We start from the raw sequence: 16,939 nt of genomic DNA, 5'->3' as shown, positions 1-16,939 counted from the left end.
CCTGACACAGGTTAAAGGGAATCTACACATTGAATGGCAGGTAAAGCCACACCTCCTGCCCCTGCCCGAATATCACACACTCCAACTAGCCCCATCCGCACATGGACACAGAAAGATGGGGAGGATCTATGCACACATATCACTATTCATGCTGCTGTTGTTGTTAAATTTCTATAATGCTCTTCATCCGAGGATCACAGGGCGTTTTACAATACAAAACCCCCCAAACACATAGCATAATCGCACACACAGCCAAACATAGCTTCCCCTACAGATACACTCAATGCATACATGAGGATGTCAGGGCTGGGGAACTGCATGATGTGGGCAAATGGAGAGAGGCAAGCTGAAGTCAGGGAGGTAGAAGAAGATCACACTGGCTGCCAGGTTGCTTCTGGTAAGTGACTAAGGAAGCACAGAAGCAAGACAATCATCTGTTTCAAAGGCAAAGCCCTATGCTGACCCGAAATAATTCATAATGTAGATTGGAGGCAGAGGGGGAGTGAAACCATACTGCTCCTTTCCCCTCGATTCTCTGTCTTCAGGTGAGTTGCCACCATGGGCATCAGGAAGCCTCCAGTTTGAGTCTCAGCTGGGACTGGCACTACCCTCTGCATCTGAGAGGACCTCCTGGGGCCTGGCAAGAAGATACCTAAGTAACAGAACACTTCAGAACATTGTTATGCCTATATTGACCATGCATGTGCTGAAAGGCAGGTTAGAAGATGTCACCATATGGTTTGATTTAAAATATCTCTCTACAACAACAACAACAACAACAACAACAACAGGCAGGCTGTTGTTGTAGAGAGATCCAGACTGTTATCCATCTATGAAAAGGAAGCAGGGGAGGATAAATATGGAAAAACATTGGAAAGCTGTGTTTAATTCAGACATATTGACTGTATAATCACAGATTTACAAGTAATGATAATGGCTGTATGGGGAAGGGGGAAGCATTGATAGCAGAAGATTTCCACATGGACAGCAAAGCCCCCACCTGAATGTCTGTTGAATTCTTCTATTCCGGCATACTTTGTTGGCAAGGGGGGCTTTGTTCTTTTGCTTCACAGATGGTAACGGAAAAAGAACTGAAGGCTCTACAAGACATTTCACAGAGACACTTCTGACAGGTGATCAAATCACCGAAGGCTTCTCCCTGCAAAACAAAGTTCAGATGCGATGTGACAGCGTGAACATACCTTTCTGTGTGTTGACATTCATTTTTTAATAATAGAAAAATGCAAGCAGGATTTTGCGACAATGACAACAACTACCATAGGAAAGAAACAAAGAAAAAGTATACTCCTTCATGTTTTCAATGCAGAACTTCTCATCAATTAATCTGTTTCTTTAACTTGGGAATCACTGTTTTAACCAGATACCTTTTAACTTTCAATAGCATGAGCAGAAAGTCATGCGCTAAGGCTAAGGGAACCTTGCTCTCACTTCAAAAAAAGAAGGAAATGATGCTCTTTAGGATGGGATTATAAATGTTGGTGAAGATGCTATTAATGGTGTTAACATGAGAGCTTCCTACTAAATCATGTCCTTGATACTGGGAGCTAAACACATAAACAACGTTTCAAGGCTCCTGTCACTCAGAGGCACATTTCTGCAGTGCATAAGCACACCTGTCACTCCGAGATGTATACAGATGTTTTTTAATGCAAATAACATGCTCATTTTTAACTCTGAATTGTCCAAAAGTGTCTCAGCAATGGCATCAATATTTCATAAAAATTGTAATCTTAATCTTGTTGCAGCTTGGAGAAATAGATTGCAAACATACACTATCTTCCCATTCTGATATACTAAATTCAAATCTCAGCCTCCCCCGTAATTCATTGTGAAGCACCATGAGTGTCATCTAATCTAATCTATATATCCCAGAACACATTTTTTTTCCTGAATATATGGAAAGCCATTAGTGACAAAAGTATTAATATGATGAGTTGACCAATACCAACTTGATATGAGTTGTGACAAAGTTTATGATTTAAGTGTTAACTATCTCAATTATTTTATATTTAGATAGATATAGATGAATAGGGGCTGCATGTACATGCAGAAGTAAGCCCCTCTCAGCTCAATGGGTCTCACTGCTGATCTATGTTCTGCAGAATTAAGGGGGCTTTATATGTTACTTGAGATGCCCAAGAGCCATTTTTGTGTTGTTAGTCTGTCATGGCCTAACTCTCTTCACTTGGCACAGAGAGGGTTGCTGAAGCTTCCCAGGTGATATCTACAAAACTGCAACCCCACTAGAAGCTTTGATGGAGGAAAGAAAACGAGGCCTTACTTCCTTACCACATGAAGCTGAGGGTAATGTTGAAAACAAATCAACTGAATCCCCCTGGACTTCAATATCCATACATCGAGTCTTTCACATGCATGTAAAGTGTTCCTCCATCACACGGATGATGGAGTAACTCATGTGCTCATTAGTTTCAATGCTTATAAGTTATTTCTTTAAAAAAATTATATCTTGCCTTTCCACTGGTTTATTCAAAATGGGTAACGAAACCAGTGTGCCATAAGTCAATGCAAAGTGATTGTTGTAAAGAAAAGAATTTTACAATGCCAACAGTCATAAAAATCTGACAGAAAATGAGGGCTGACTTTAGAGTCTGTTGCTGACAAGTGATGCAGTCTTTATGTCACTGAAATAAATGAGGGAAACCATTTTGCAAAGACATGCTGTGGAGAGCATACCAGAGCTCCAGGTGTAAAGGTCTGAGTCCAGTGTCTCTCAGGTCAGGATATTTGTTGTGGCATGCTTAGATTGTCAGTTAAAATGGTTATTCATTGACTTGAATGGTAGCATTCTACCCTGAAAAAGAATTAAAGACTACCTTGTTATATGCTAGAATATTTTTGAATAAGAAAATGGCAAAGCATTTGCAACAAACAGATGGAAGATATGGGAGTAATTCGAAATATTTATTGAGTTTGTTTTCTGAACGCAATGTAGTACTATCTTTTTTTTAAAAAAGGACTCTTTTAAAGTAAATAATATATGTTAATATTGTACATGCATCATATTCCACATTAATTAGGGATTTTTCTCCATCAAGCCCCATGAAGCAGTTGAAGTAGCAATGTCAACAACAGTTAATATGATTAAAACTGCATTCCTAATAAGATGTGTATCCCAACTTGTATTAATGTTTATTTTAAAATGCTTTTGTGTTGCTTTGCCATCTGTTTCTTGCTTTTTATGGTACCTAAATTCTACAGTCACAAGACCCAAGGGAGATTCCTTTTCCTAACGATATAACTTACACTCAGATGTTCATTCAAAGTTATGCTTTAACAGGATGTATCTAAGTGGGGAAATGTTCCTAGAGTTTTAAAACATAAACCTCTTGATGAACATGCAAATTGTAGTATCCTTTCTAGACAAAATGAGTCTTATAAATGTCCTTGTCACAGAGTTTAAAAAAAGAGAAAGGAAGAAACGATCATCATTGTCAAAAGTAACATTTTTTATTTATGTAAAAATCTTACTAAAACTACAGCTAAGCTGCATTTGAATTATGACTTTCAAATCACCTTTTGGAGAATGCTGAAATCAATTAAACAATAAGTATATTCTCATTTACAAAAGAAATCAATCAGCTGTCATTTTTGATTGATTATACTTGGATAGAGTGCTGTTTAATCTATGAATTTATTACACATTATTCTACTACTATAAAAACAGCATGTGGATTAGGAATGAGAGGTCTCACAGTAAATGGGGAAAGAATTTTTCTTCCCTTTTGAAGTCTTGGTTGAGGCAAGCAACCATCTGCTCTTGATTTAGGTGGGTTAAATCTATTCAGCACCAAACTATATAACTTTCTATTAAAGGTCATGGAAATAAGTATTACCAAATATTATTCTATCAAAAGACATGCCCATGTTACAGTGTTTAGCTATCATTGTAGAATTTGTCTACAGGGATATGGAGCGAAACATACATTTACCAGTAAGGATTAACTATGTGGATCAGCAATGGTATTTATGAGATAAATATCCATTATTTCCGATTCATCAAGATGGTAGTTCAGCTCAGCAAAGGAGCTGGCAACTGTGATTTCTTAAACTGTGACCCTCATCTCAAAAACCACCTCCTATACCACGTGACAAACCATTTTTGAAACTTAGGGAACTTTTAAAATCAATTTGTAATATGGCACCATGGGATTCTGAAGGGTAATACAACTAGTGTAGGAATGTGTGCCCTGCATACAGGCCAATTAGCATCCCATAATTAACAGTGCTGCCCACCACATATTTTATTTTATTTTTATTTTATTTTTTATTTCATAAAATTTAAACACTGCTTGATTGTTAAAAACAAACAAACAAAAACTCAAAGTGGTTTACAAAAAAGTCCACCAGTTTGCTGAACAGGGACATCAGCTAACTCTTCCCCCATCTACATTATCTATTTAAAGCAGTATCATACCATTTTAAATAGCCATGGTTTCCCATGGCAAATAATCACTGATCCTGTTGTTTCCTAGGATTGCTGAAAGTTATTAGGCAACTCTTATTCCCCTCCCTGAGCTACAATTTCAAGAGTGTTTTCACAATCAATCCCTTGACACTGGGAACTCTGAGAATTGCATCTCTGTGGGTGGGATAACTGCTTTATGGTTAGTGGCCATAATCCTAAAGAGTTAGGCACTGTTAAGAAAACTAAAGCTTAAGGGGGTGAAATCCAAAGGTGTCCATTTAGCAGTTGAATGCACTATTGATGTTTCACAACCTTAACATGTTGCAGGATCTTAGCCAGACCCAGTGGAATATAGCAGAACATACACAGACTTCCAGAAGCAATCAGTTGCAGGCAGGTAGGATGAAGCAGGAGCAAGACGCTGCTTCCAGTAACTTGGTTACTTACAGGTGTTTATTATTTACAGCAGACTCACAAGTTACTATATACAGGATACAGACACGGATCTTAACTCTCTCACTGAACAAACTCCAAACGACTCTCAGAACACACACTATCCAACCGACTAACCAACAAGGAAGGTCATGAGTTATCATGCCTACAGGGAGACCTCAACCAATAGCAGAGTTGTATCCAAGGTCCCATATCTCGAGGCAGAATAACTCCCTCTGGTCAGTCTTCTTGGCCTTCGGCCAACTCCTTAATTGCTTCTGTGGGAAGCTACATCAGATTGTGCATAGTCAAAAATCCCAACATGCACACCATTGGTGGAATGGCCTGCAGCCCCACCCCCACCCAGTGGCGTAGCGTGGGGGTGCCGGGGGTGCCGTCCGCACCGGGCACAACAGTGGGGGGGGGGCGCTCGCATTTGCAGCTCTCTGCCCCCTGCTAAAATCCATGGGTTAGGGGGCGCAAATTACTTGCCTTGCCCCGGGTGCTGACAACCCACGCTACGCCACTGCCCCCACCCCCCAGAAAAATCCATGGACAATCCTCCAGAGCAGATTTGTAGGGGGCACAAGATATATGCAGGTCGAGGAGAAGTTTTGTTGCATGGAAGTAAGTCCACTTCCATGATATTGGATGCCACCATGGGTGTTTTTAATATAGGTTGTATTAATTTTACTTATGTATTTATTAAGAAAACATGTACCGTATACCCTAGGGGGTCTTTCTTCAAATAGCCCTAGTCAACAAGAGAAGTTAAAACAGGAACTGAACAATTTGGCAAAAGAGCAATACATGCTACTCAGTTAGGCAGCCATAGCTTCATATATCCATGTTATAATGGTTAGCTGCTGGAGAGTGTCCTTGCTTTATGAAAGACACTGTAAATAAATAGCTTAAATAAATGAATGAATCATAACTGCTACATGATCTAAGGCTTTCGTCCAAACTCTGGTTATGTGGTGCTATGGGGTATGGGGGATGAATTAAGCAAAGTCATTCCTCTGCTTGCTGGGTGGTGAATCTGGCAGACAGCCTGGAAATGGGTCATTTCAAGGAAATGGCGGGGGCAGGACTGAGTCAGCTCAGGATCCCCCAAAACAACTGCTCTATTCCAAACTTAAAAATGGAAAGCATAATGCTGGTGGTCAGCAAAAGAGGTTTAAAGACTCTTTCAAGGCAAATCTAAAAGAATGTGGTATAAACACTGACAATTGGGAAACACTGGCCTGCGAGCGTTCCAATTGGAGAACAGCCTTTACCAAAGGCATCATGGACTTTGAAGACGCTCAAACTCAGGATGAAAGGGAGAAACGTGCCAAGAAGAAGACATGTTTTGGCAAACCCTCACTGTGATCAACTCCCCCCCCCCCAGAACCCTATGTCCCCACTGTGTAAAGCTGTGTGGCTCCAGAATTGGTCTCCACAGTCACTTACGGACTCACTGTTAAGACTGTGTTCATGGAAGACAATCTTACTCGACTACAAGTGATTGAAGAAGAAGAAGATAAAGCAAAAACTCTTTCTGAGTCATTGAAATTTAGTTATTTATTCTATTTCTATCCTGCCTTTCCTGTAATGAGCTCACGACAATGTATATGTTCCTTTCTCCCCATTTTATCCTCACAGAAGCCCTGAAAGGTAGGTTAGAGCAGTAGTAGACTTTGGACTTTAAAATTTTAGCAACACCCTGTGCAACACCAAAATTTGGCACCCCCCTGCCTCTTGCTTTCCATTGTTTGAAATTATTGCGGCGCCTCCTGCAGTACTCTTTCAGCTTGACGCCCAGTGCAGGCAACCTGCCCACACTCCCTTAAATTCGCCTCTAGGTTAGAGTAAGAGACTAAGAGAACTTAAATTTTGGCCAGATTGTTTGCTACAGTCATTGGTAAAGCACAGTAAATTCCATGTGTCCTGTACAATTTGAGGGGTAAGTGGTTAGGCTCTCATTCTAGTTATTGTGAGGGTAGCCAATATAATTTTTGAACTTCATGACAGCTCCATTGCTTTTAGCACTATGAAACGACCATCTTCTGGGTGAGTTCATTTAGAAATGTTCTTGGGTTTCAGAGGGAAACAGAATTAAATGTGGTAAAAAAGGTGAAATACCTGGGGATTAACTTGTCTTCAAAAAACTTGAATTTGTTTAAAGATAATTACGAAAAATGTTGGACAGAGGTGAAAAAAGATCTAGAAATCTGGACAAGATTGAAACTTTCCTTGTTGGGCCGAATAGCAGCGATAAAAATGAATGTGTTGCCAAAGATGTTATTTTTGTTTCAAACCTTACAGATCGTGGACAGAGTGGAATGTTTTGGGAAGTGGCAGAAGGATATCTCGAAGTTTGTTTGGCAGGGCAAAAAGCCCCGAATAAAATTTAAAATATTAACTGACGCAAAAGAAAGAGGGGGGTTTGCCCTGCCAGACTTAAGGTTATATTATGAAGCTGCAGCCTTCTGCTGGATGAAAGATTGGCTTTTACTTAAGAACACTGATGTCCTAGATCTGGAAGGGTTTAATAATTCTTTAGGATGGCACGCCTATTTGTGGTATGACAAGGTAAAAACACATAAAATGTTCAAAAACCATATTGTCAGAAAAGCAATCTTTATAGTCTGGATAAAATATAAGGACTTGCTAGAAAGTAAGACCCCGAGGTGGCTTTCACCAGTGGAGGCCAAGGCGCGGAAAAGATTCAATATGGAGGCCGGATGGCCGACATATGGCGAAATAATAGAAAAAATTGGAGACAACTGGAGATTACAGAGTTTTGAAAAATTAAAAGACAAGGTGCAAGATTGGTTTCATTATGCCCAAATTCAAGAGGTATTTAAGACGGATAAAAAAAATACAGGTTTTCAGGTGGAAAAATCGAAACTAGAGACAGAATTGTTAGAACCTAGGACTAAGTTATTGTCTAGAATGTATAACTTGCTGCTTAAATGGAATACTCAGGACGAGACAGTTAAATCGGCCATGATAAAGTGGGCTCAAGATATTGGGCACAACATCATGTTTGAAGACTGGGAAAGGTTATGGACCACCGGTATGAAATTTACGGCATGCAATGCCCTGAAAGAAAACATTATGAAAATGATATACAGGTGGTACATGACCCCAGTCAAACTAGCAAAGATATACCATTTGTCTGACAATAGATGTTGGAAGTGTAAAGAGGCCGAAGGGACATTCTTTCACCTGTGGTGGACATGCCCTAGGGTGAAGGCCTTCTGGGAAATGATCTATAATGAACTAAAAAAGGTGTTTAAGTACACCTTCCCTAAGAAACCAGAGGCCTTCCTCTTGGGCATCGTCGGCCAAAAGGTGTCAAAGAAGGATAGAACGTTTTTTATGTACGCAACTACAGCAGCAAGGATTCTTATTGCAAAACACTGGAAGACTCAAGACTTGCCCACACTGGAAGAATGGCAAACGCAGCTGATGGACTACATGGAATTGGCTGAGATGACTGCCAGGATCCGAGACTTGGGAGAAGAAGTAACGGAGGAGGAGTGGAAAAAATTTAAGGACTATTTGCAAAAGTTTTACAAATTATATGAATTATAAGATTTCGCACGACTGGGAAAAAAACAGCTCCAGCAATGAGAGTGAAGGACAATGAAAATAAATAATGAATTAATGAAAGGAATAAATGTTTAAAGGGTGGAAAGATAAGTATATTGGCTGATTAAAGTAATATGACAATAAGTAATTTAAACCAAAAAGTAAGCTTTAAGGTAAAAGAAAGAAACGTATGAAACAAGGATATAATTTGTTGAAATTTTATTTGTTAAGAATGCAATGCAGGGGAGACGTGGGGAAGTTCGATAATGGACTGGAACAAGCTTGGAAATAACCAATTTCTTTTCTTTTTTTTCTTTTTTCTTTTTCTTTCTGTAAATGCATAAGTTTTCTGTATAACTTGTTGAATAATCTCTATCTGGAAAAAAAACAATAAAATATTATTTAAAAAAAAATAGAAATGTTCTTTCATCTAGGCTCACAAAGTCAAAGCTTTTCCTGCCATCCCTTTATGACATGCTGACCAGAAATGAAAGATACCGAGGAAGAAAATTAGGTACAAATAAAAGTTAGTTGGGTGAGTGGGTTTTCAGATAAATGTTAGCAAGAGTGTATGAGTGTCCTATCATAAATTTGACAGTGATTATAGTAAGATTGAGTTTCCCAGAAATGGACTTTGTTAAGTGAATGTTTAAGGATGGGGCACTTAACACACTTTGAAATATTTCAGGAATTCTACCTGTTTTCAGAAATATTTGAGAAATACGGCCCAATTATGATAATAGGGGAGCCAACATAGGACCTTTCAGATTTTGCCAGACTACCACTCCCATCACTCCAGGCCATTTGCCATGTTGCCTGGGACTGATGGGAGTGGGAGGCTTGTTAGAATAAAGTTATAAACTCAAACAAAAAAGCAACAAGTCCCTAGCAGGGGCCTCCATCCAACTTAACCCTCTGATGCCCAGGGCAAGTGTCCCCGACTGCCCCTCACTTCTGCACAGGCCTGCCTGGAGTGCACTACATGGGTTACCCCAGAAATTGTCACCCCAATCCAAAAAAGCTCTGCCCCCTCAGGACATTTTGCTGCCTGATGCAGATCCCAAATGATTACCCCTTCACCCTTGCTATGGCCAACACTTTAATAAGCCTTCCCGTGCCATTCAAACACCAGTTACTGCAATCATGTTCCACTGCCACCACGCACACAAACACACACCATGTTGCCACCTGAAGCAAGTTGCACTGACATGGCCAGCCCTGCTGACAAGAGGAAATGTTAATGCAAACAGGTGCTGTGTGCAGACAAGCACAATTCTGCAGCTGGACCAAGGCTCCGTCACGGATCTATTTCACCCAGGAAACCACATGCGTAGTATTTACATTTGCACCTAATGAGTATGGCAACTGAAGAATCTGTTTCACGGGCCATCCTTAAGATTTGCAGTACTGGGTAATTATAAGTTGCCCTGGGTGCAGAGGTGAAAAGGAAAGTTATTTGTGCTGGAACTAAAAAACCAAATTCCAGGCAAATGCTTGCAACTGTAAGGGCAAGAAGTCACTGCTGGGATAAGGAGAGGCAATTCACCACGCCTCCAAAACCATCCTCACACTGAAGGTGAGTTGTCTCAAGGGCAGCCTGTGCCTGCCCTGGTCCTAAAACCCTGAGCTGCAGGTCTCAGGAGCCACCCATCACCCGCAAGGTGCTTAAGGAGGTCACCAAGCTGCCCTGTTTCCATCCATGGACCTACCTGCCAAAGGGACCAGTCGTACCAATTCACCTGTTTAACAAGCCATCGTCCCATTCTATGCAGTTTGGAGCAGACAATAAGGCCGTCCTCTCTAGCCAAACAGCCAGCTGACCCAAAATTCTGACTTGGTCCAAAGCTGCCTTAAGGATCATTTGATTGAACGGCAGGCTGTAACTCTTCTCACTCAATAAATTATAAGGATGAGATTTACCAACACATCAACCAACGTGGTGTGATGAACAAGAGGCTTTGTCTGTGCTGCTGACGCAGCTGACATGGGAGGCCAATATGTCAGTACTGATGTTAAAAGCTGACGTGCCAGCATGATTATGTTATTGGTGGTCAAATTGATTCTGTATTTAAATATTTTTGTCATTCTTCAGAATCAATGCATATGCTTACCCAGGGATATAATACCCTGAAGGATCTCTTGTTCCTCAAAAACGTTATAGATCCTGCTGATATTTTATGCTAGGCATAATTTGGGTAGTGGCTCATTACTGAGATGTTTAAATTCGAAACTCATGTGAGATACGGGTTTTTCTCCTCAGCTGAAGTTCCTGAGGCTTTTTGAGGCCAAAACCCAAAAGAATGCTTGGAGGACATCTCTCCTTGTCCCCCTTCGGGAGCAAGTTTTGCGGCATAGGGTGGTGTATAAATTCAATAAATCATCATCATCATCATCCAAGGAATTTTGAGGGAATCTCAAGTGACTTCGATATAATGGAACATGTCATTTACACTCACAAAACACACACAAGGTCCTTCATATCAATTAAGCACAAGCCAAATGAATTCCAGAATAGTACTTAGGAAGGAGTATTTTAAGGGAAAATATATTTAAGCTGCAATCATAACTCAATTTACCAGGGATAGGTAAGGCACGTTTAATTCATCAGGACTTAGTTCTGCGTAGACATTTTTAAAAGTATTAAATGCACCTATGAATGCATTGATTTCTTTAAAAATTGAAGATTAATGTGGAAATGAAGTGGGCTTGTGAGTGAACATGTGAGGTGATGTGGACTGGAAATAAAATGATTTGCAGACCCCTTCTAGAAACAGATTTTTCCCCATCCACTATATATACATACAGCAAGGCCATACTATTCATAATGACTGATCTGTGAAATGTTTCTGGAAAGAAGAAGGGAAGATCAAATTGGGAGGAATATCTATCCCAAAAGTAAACATTGTGCTTAATGTGTATTTGTAGCAGGTCTTCTGTACATTTTGTTTAGACAAAATATACAACAGAGAACAATTAACTTAAAAGGATCATGCTTTTGTGGAAAGGACGATTATCAGAGGAGAATGCAGCTAAGGAAATGTTTTGCAGATGTACTGCATTTAAATTAATAAAATCTCATTAGGTTTTATGTTTGCCAATAATGGCTGGAAAAGTTACCATACATTGTAGGAACAATTACCCAAATCTTCACTGTCTCATTAGGTTTGTCATACTGTTTTCATTATAATACATTAGAACTTGCAAGTGAGCCTTCAGTAATGACATATTGTTCCAATTCGCCTTTCAGCAGGCTCTAAGATATTTTAGTATTTGTGTTATAAGCCAGCAGGTGTCTTCACTTTGCTCCCCCCCCCAACCAGTTTTATACACAGACTTCCAGACTTAGAAAGGAATGTAAAAGGGCTTTCAACAGTCACATAAAAATGAGTCTGATTAGAGTAAAGCAATACACACTATTTTTATGTTCTGGTGGTAATTCAAAGCACTAAAAATGTGCACCTTGGTTGTACATCTCTATTTCTGTGTTTTCTTACAGAAAGCACTATTTAATGGGCATGAACCATGTGGTACAAAAAGTTTTCAGATTTGCATAACAAGTAAAAATTCTGATTTGAATATCTGAGGAGCTGTGGACGTCAGTGAGAATGATCATCACTCTTTGAGCTACTAAAGTTAAACATTCAAATGAATCATATTCAAAAGTGCTTTAATGGTTCCAATGATCCATAGGTGGTGCTGTACTGAATTCAAATAACAATGCGAGTTTACTAAATGTGGGTGATCTTGCATGCCCAATCTTGGAATTTTCTACTTGAAATCCATCAATTAAATGTGCTTTGAATCAGGATGCACTTTTAAAAAAACAAAGAAACCTTTCTAATCATTTAGAAAATCCAAAAATTTCAAAAGCACTGTTCCTACATGGCAAAAACAGAGACTTTGCAAATCATTTTGAATAATTGCTTCCATCACTGCATTTTTTAAAAAATAATGTTCCAAGGCCAACCAGGGTTTCCCCAAGCATAGAGGCAGTGCGTAGAAAACAGTTGCCTAAGGTAGCAGACTAACTGGCTGTCCAGGCTGATCTGGAAAATCCTATAGGGTGGGAACGATCAGCTGGAAGTCTGGGAGCTAGATTTAGCCTAAAGGTATTGCATATCTGGCAAGCCTTCCAAATTTTAATCAAGGGTATGGTAAAATGTTTGCATCCAAGGGGGAAAAAATATTTTCAAGTTGCATGCAATAGGAATCATTCACATATTTTTACTAAACCTTTGTGGGATTTCAAATGTCATGCCAACTATGCACTCTGTGTGTGTGTTTTCCATAGATGTGAAGCTCTTGCTGCAGGGTGGTGCAAACTTTATTATACAGGTGGGTGGAAAGATTGATTTCCAAGCCATGTCACCTTTTGCATGCATGCCATTCCATTCCATTTCAACATAAGGGGGATGGGGGATGGGGGGGGAGAGAGAAAGAGAAAGAGAACATAGCAGCACTGGGTTATTTGAGAATTATGAAAGCCAGCGAACAACTGCATTACAGCTTCCACATTCATCCAGGAGATACAAATCAGATCAGTTCATATTGGAATCGGCAAAAACTGAATTTCTGTCTCATGGATCACTGTCCAGAGAATAGTGTAGACCCTGAAAATAAGAAGTTGTCATCTTCGCTCTGGGAAAATATATATTACCTATTGCACACCACTGGGATAACAGTACCTGAGGTGTGAGGTCAATTGCCTGACCCTTTCCTTTCTCTTTACCGAACACCTTCAAGAAGAAATAGTCTTCAATTCACAAATGCAAAGGCACAAAAGATACAGGAGCCCCACTTCCACCCAGTTCAGGAGGAGTTTGTACTGACCCTGAAATCAGCATTTCAAGCTTTTCTCCTTTAGAGCCAGCTTGTCTGTTACACATTGGTTCACTCACTCCTCCTCCTGTGTGATGGTCATCTTTTCTTGTGCTTATTACTCCCACAATACTCCAGGGCTTCCTAGCTGCTTTTATGTTACAGGATTCCTTAATTTATTTCTTGGTGCTCTGATTTCCCCCCTCCCCATCTTAATTTGTGCATGGACTTTAATTAATATCTTCCATCACGGTTCACAGATTTGGCAAGCTTTTATTAAGTGGGGGGAATGCAAATTTGCTCACCTAGCAAAATTTCATACAATTTCTCTCCTAGAAAAAAGATCCATTACTACATCCCGCTATAAACTAGAGTTCACAATATGGAATTCTTTTTAAAAACATTGTAATATGGAATAACGCAAGTTAAAATGGCTAGCGACCTGTTTTAGGCTTGTAGTTTGGATATTCCCCCCCCCCAAACAAGGCTAAATGCGCAAGGTAATCTGGTTCTGCAAATGTTTTGACATTAGGGTGCTCATGTATCATGTCCTACTTTATAGAGAACAGTCTTCTGTTTCAAGGCCTGTTTGAAAGAATATTCCATTTGAAGGGCTCTCTGTTCCAAGTCCAAATAAAGAACCATGAGAAGGGCTTTAGAACAATTAAAGTTACTATTTAATTTGAACCCATGCTACTGAATCATTTGCAGGTTCTGGTTTTGTCAACTGACATCCATTTCTGCAACCTATTAAACATATTTCTGTTAATCACACTTTTCATAAGCCTGTGTGTGTGTGTGTGTGTGTGTGTGTGTGTGTGTGTGTTTGACAGAGAGAGGAGGGAAAGAGAAAGTAAAAAAAAGGTGGGGGAAGAACTACAAAAGACTACAAAAACATTAAATAAATGAAATTGCTTGTAGCTGATAGTGAGTTACAAGTTCTGGAGACTATAGGACAGAACTGTGATATAATTCATGGTAGCCTCTGGAGCTAGTAAGTTATGGGATGTTCAAATATACGAGAAAGCCTGTAAGTTACTGGAGTCTATATCATTACTTCATTATAGCTAGGGACAAATGAAATGGCTGAAATTCAGTTCACACTCTTCAACATCAATCATACAACTTACCAAATGAGAGCAAATCGGATTTTGTACCAGTCTGGGTGTTAGTATCACTTTATCTATAGGAGAGAGAAAAGCTGAATTTTGTTTTCTTTGTTCTCATGAATATGATGGGTTTAAGTTTGAAATAATGGGCAATACTTCCAGCAGATGTAGAAATGTCTAGTTTTAAATATGACTGTGTTTAACTGGTATATATTAATCTTGAAAGGAATCATCTGCCCCATCTCCTTCTGCACAATAAAATACAACTCTTCTTTTTATTTATAAGCCAGAGAAATCTTAAATCCAATTTTGAGTTAAGTTTACATCAACCCAACATCACCAGGCCAAGGATGGGCTGTGCAACTGCTGGAAATCTGAAGAGGGCGAAAGGGGTCCATGTGGATGCCTGCTCCTGCCCTGATGACTGCATAAATCTGAATGACCGAAAGCAGTGTATATTGCCTCCTCCCTCATCCAGCCACATGTTGCACTGCCTATGAGCAGCATCGGCACTGACCATGGGAACAACAGTGTACCGTATTTTTCGCTCTATAAGACGCACCAGAGCACAAGACGCACATAGTTTTTGGAGGAGGAAAACAAGAAAAAAAAAAATTCTGAATCTCAGAAGCCAGAACAGCAAGAGGGATCGCTGTGCAGCGAAAGCAGCAATCCCTCTTGCTGTTCTGGCTTCTGGGATAGCTGTGCAGTCTGCATTCGCTCCATAAGACGCACACACATTTCTCCTTACTTTTTAGGAGGGAAAAAGTGAGTCTTATAGAGCAAAAAATATGGTATATCCATTGTGGCTTTGCCCTTCAAAATACAATGGTACGTCTGGTTGCGGACTTAATTCGTTCTGGAGGTCCGTTCTTAAGCTGAAACCATCTGCTCTGGATCCATTCCAGTCCGGCTTCCGCGCTGGTCATGGGACCGAGACAGCTCTGGTCGCCCTAACAGATGATCTCCGCAGGCAGCTGGATCGAGGCGGGTCGGGGCTGCTGATTCTTCTAGATCTGTCAGCAGCCTTTGACATGGTCGATCACGAACTCCTGGACCACCGCCTTGCCGACGTGGGGATCCAGGGCACAGTCCTTCAATGGCTGCGCTCGTTTCTCTCTGGTCGGGGACAGAGGGTGGCGCTTGGGGGGGAATTTTCATCACGCCACTCCTTGGTGTGTGGAGTGCCTCAGGGTGCGATTCTCTCCCCGATGCTTTTTAACATCTTTATGCGCCCCCTCGCCCAGCTTGTCCGGAGTTTTGGGCTGGGCTGCCATCAGTATGCCGATGACACCCAACTCTATCTGTTGATGGATGGCCATCCTGACTCGGCCCCAGACACACTGATCAGATGCTTGGAAGCTGTGGCTGGATGGTTACGTGGGAGCCGGTTGAAGTTAAATCCTTCGAAGACAGAGGTCCTCTGGCTGGGACGGAGCGATATGGGATTGAGGGGGCAACTCCTGTCTCTTGTGGGGGTGCAATTAGTGCCAGCACCGTCCGTTAAGAGTTTGGGTGTAATCTTCGATACCTCCCTCTCTATGGAGGCACAGATTGCAGCTATAACAAAGGCGGCATTTTTCCATCTCCGCCAAGCTAAGCGGTTGGCCCCTTACCTCTCTCGTCCTGACCTAGCCACTGTGATCCATGCGACAGTCACCTCCAGACTGGATTATTGTAACTCGCTCTACGTGGGGCTGCCCTTGAGACTGACCCAGAAACTCCAGCGGGTGCAGAATGCCGCAGCGAGACTCCTTATGGGGTCTTCGCTGCGAGATCACATTCATCCAGTGCTATACCAGCTGCACTGGCTCCCGGTGGAGTACAGGATCAGGTTTAAGGTGCTGGTCTTAACCTTTAAAGCCATATACCGTAGCCTAGGACCCTCGTATCTACGGGACCGCCTCTCCTGGTATGCCCCACAGAGGAACCTACGGTCTGCAAATAATAACATCCTGAAGGTCCCAGGCCTCAGAGAGGTTAGGCTGGCCTCAACTAGAGCCAGGGCTTTTTTGGCTGTGGCTCCGATCTGGTGGAACGCTCTGTCACAAGAGACTAGGGCCCTGCGGGACCTGACATCTTTCCGCAGGGCCTGCAAGACAGAGCTGTTCCGCCAGGCCTTTGGTCAGGGCGCAGCCTGACTCCCTCCTCTGGCAACCTGCACAGAATTTTGCTTAATTGGTTGCCATCAATTTGATTTTAATTAATTTTTATAATGAAATATTTTTAGATTGTGTGATTATTTGACTGATTATTTGATTGTTGTTAGCCGCCCTGAGCCCGGCTTCAGCTGGGGAGGGCGGGATATAAATAAAAATTTTTATTATTATTATTATTATTATTATTATTATTATTATTATTAACCTCAGGTATAGTACCACTTTAGCTAATGGGGCCTCCCGCTGCCCCCACGCTGCTGCCGTGCGATTTCTGTTCTCATCCTGAGGCAAAGTTCTTCATGTGAGGTACTACTTCTGACTTAGCAGAGTCTGTAACCCGAGGTGTTTGTAACCCGAGGTAGCACGGTACAGAAATGAATCTGGTCCCTGCTCAC

At 41.0% G+C, this 16,939-nt stretch overlaps 1 long non-coding RNA gene across 1 annotated transcript in view; it reads right to left on the bottom strand.

Annotated features, from left to right (window-relative positions):
- Positions 1-948: 948 nt before the first annotated feature.
- LOC309531760 overlaps positions 949-16,939 on the bottom strand; it is a 28,572-nt gene continuing 12,581 nt past the window's right edge. The window contains exons 2-3 of the long non-coding RNA XR_014219432.1: positions 2,716-2,833; positions 949-1,159 (exon numbers count right to left, since the gene is read on the bottom strand). This is a non-coding gene — a long non-coding RNA (uncharacterized lncRNA). The remainder of the gene's footprint in view (positions 1,160-2,715; positions 2,834-16,939) is intronic.

Source organism: Podarcis vaucheri (assembly GCF_965113315.1).
Source record: "Podarcis vaucheri genome assembly, chromosome: 4".
NCBI lineage: Eukaryota > Metazoa > Chordata > Lepidosauria > Squamata > Lacertidae > Podarcis > Podarcis vaucheri.
The sequence above is the reverse complement of the archived record's forward strand: the minus strand, read 5'-3'. Positions and strand labels throughout refer to the sequence as shown.